The sequence below is a fragment of the Saccostrea cucullata genome, unplaced genomic scaffold (assembly GCF_032062105.1).
Source record: "Saccostrea cucullata isolate Sc308-1 unplaced genomic scaffold, CSIRO_AGI_Scuc_v1 ctg74, whole genome shotgun sequence".
NCBI lineage: Eukaryota > Metazoa > Mollusca > Bivalvia > Ostreida > Ostreidae > Saccostrea > Saccostrea cuccullata.
This window is the reverse complement of record NW_026934212.1, coordinates 1-2,629: the sequence shown is the minus strand read 5'-3', so window position 1 is coordinate 2,629 and position 2,629 is coordinate 1. Positions and strand designations below refer to the sequence as shown.

The window sequence follows — 2,629 nt, the reverse complement described above, 5'->3', positions numbered from 1 at the left end:
CACAATAAAATCACTGGAAAACAACTAACATTTTTCACAATTTGAAAAATTCGTGTCAATTTTCCCAATTTCGCGTCAATTTTTCCAAATCTAACCCAGTTGAGTAATGTTTGAAAACATTTTTTGCTATGTGATGCATATGCCATTACAGGACCGTATAAACACTTAAATGTGAACATAAGAATTTCAATCCCCAACTTTGTTGTTTTAAGGGGTTCCCTGTACAAATTATGGAAAAAATTCAATTGAAGCCTTTAAAATCCGGAAAATTTTGCCCCTTCAATAGAAATGATTGGGAAGATTTGGAGAGGAAGTTTAATTGCCAGAACCTGGAGTTGTATCACTGTATTCCGAACCAAGATAACAAACCATATGAGGTCTGTGTCGAACCAAAGTGGGCAACAAGAAGTAAGAACTCTGTACAAATATATCAAATAAGCAATATTTTTTGCTCTTATCTACATACCATATGTAAACGTGTCTAATGGTTTGACGTGTAACTTTCAGAAAATATGAAATATGAAAATTGAATTGCTTGAAGCATTTTGTTTCACGTTGAATTTATATATCATATGTTTTATGTTATTGTATCAAATGGGAAATGTATAAAATGTTTCTGATCAAAGGGTTTCCAGTGTCTGTTTTTCGTCCGTCGCCTGTCATCTACATATTTTACACTTTCAATTTCTTCTTAAGAATCACAAGGATAATTATAGCTAAACTTTCTACAAACATTCTTGGATGAAGCAGATTTAGCTAAACTTTCTACAAACATTCTTGGATGAAGCAGATTTATTTTTTCTAAAGAAGTGACAATCCCTCTTTAATTGGAAATAACTAATTTGTGAAGAAAATATTTATTTATTATAAAAAATATTTGTGTGAAAGCTTCATTACTTTTGATTCATTACATTTTGATTAGGATTGGGGAATATGTGTTTATGAACAGAATGGTCATCGTTTTGAGATGAGCGTTGCTCCCTACGGGCCTTTTATTCATTTTCACATCTAGATTTCTGTTCAATTTTTAATAACATGGCCGCCGATTAAATTGACAAAGTACCCTGTGACCTTCAGTATGGAGCATGCCCAGACACTGACTACAGATCTAATATGGTTTATTTATGTAAGTACACACTATCAGATATAGTAGATACAGAGTAAAATTGGCACCTGATCCCACCTCTGATGTTTCGGAGGTCCATGTTTGCTCTGCTCTTGTTTTGTATTGTTTTATGGACTTTGAGATTGAATACTGTTCGTTATCTCCATATCATTCATGAAATATAATACTGTTTAAATAAAATAATAAAATTAAGATTATTTACATTTTTTGCTAACAATTTATATGAATAGGTAGAAGTAAAATGCAGAAACTACAGTGTACGAATCGTTAACTTTAGTTTAATTTTCATAAATTGCAGTTAACAATTGATGAACCTAGTTAATCAACTGTGGATGTAAGGTTACTGTTACTGTTGCCTCATCTTGCTTTTTTAGCAATTATTTTACAAATATATTTTAAGAAAGATAATTTCATTTTAAACCCCTTGAAAGAATATTCTTTGGTATGAGTAGAGAGACAGATAAATGGGTTTCTAATAATTACATAAGGTACTGTGATTCAGTTTAATGTATACTACTACATTCATTTAAAATAATTCAATATTGTAATATATTTACAGACCCGGGTTGCCTGAACAAAACTCTTAGAATATAAGTACATGTATTCTTTTTCGTATTGTAATAAAACTTTTTTTTGTCTAATATACACTGCACTTTTTGGAAAAGTTATATTTAGGTTTTGTTCATTTGAATTAATTTTCATATGACAGTAAATATGACAATATTCAAAATAAACAAGATTGTGAGTTTTTAAAAAAAGTGTCCTTTGAGCTTCTGTACAACTTAAAATATAATTATATGTTATAGTTATGGGAAAAGGGGCGTTTTTGGTGATATAAACTATTGCAGCGATGACTTTCTTTAAAAAATATCCCATAATTTGTCGAGTAATGAAATAATTATTGTGATTTTGAAAAAAAATATTCTGAACCTATGAGATTTGATTATAACGTTTTAAAATACTTGTTCACAATTGCAAGAATTTCACTAAATATTATTCAATAGGACGAACAAAGTATTTTTCAGTATATATATTTAACTTTACTGGATACCCGGTAAGACCCACAATGCCAATCCAGTCTCAGGGGTCAAAATCTATTATTATAAATTAGATTTCCTGACGGATATTTTACAAAGGGGGACGTTTTATAGTACTTCTGTTAACATTTTCTTCACCCCCAACAAAAGTCCCACCTTTTCATGCCTTGAAGGGACCATAAAACATATACTATAAAAGTAAAAGATAACTATGATTTATTCCTAGCGGAGGAGCAACCACGGATAGTGCTAGCAGTGAATCTCTAGTCCAGCTAAACATAATTATGCCAGCAGTTGTTGTACCTGTTGTTTTACTGTTGGTTATTGGAGTTGCTTTGTACTTTTACAGACGCAAAGGTAGGGAATTTAGTTTCATAAGTCAAAAAAAATAATAATAATAATTTAAAAAACGGTTAATATTAAAATCGAAAGTAGAGACAACTAGTAATTGATTTTATAAAGTGTG

At 30.4% G+C, this 2,629-nt stretch overlaps 1 long non-coding RNA gene across 1 annotated transcript; it reads left to right on the top strand.

The window, feature by feature from the left end:
* Positions 1–1,719, top strand: LOC134240184 (uncharacterized). Its single transcript, XR_009986382.1, has 3 exons — positions 1–408; positions 1,013–1,126; positions 1,686–1,719. It is a non-coding gene; the product is annotated as an uncharacterized LOC134240184 (long non-coding RNA).
* The last annotated feature ends 910 nt before the right edge of the window (positions 1,720–2,629 follow it).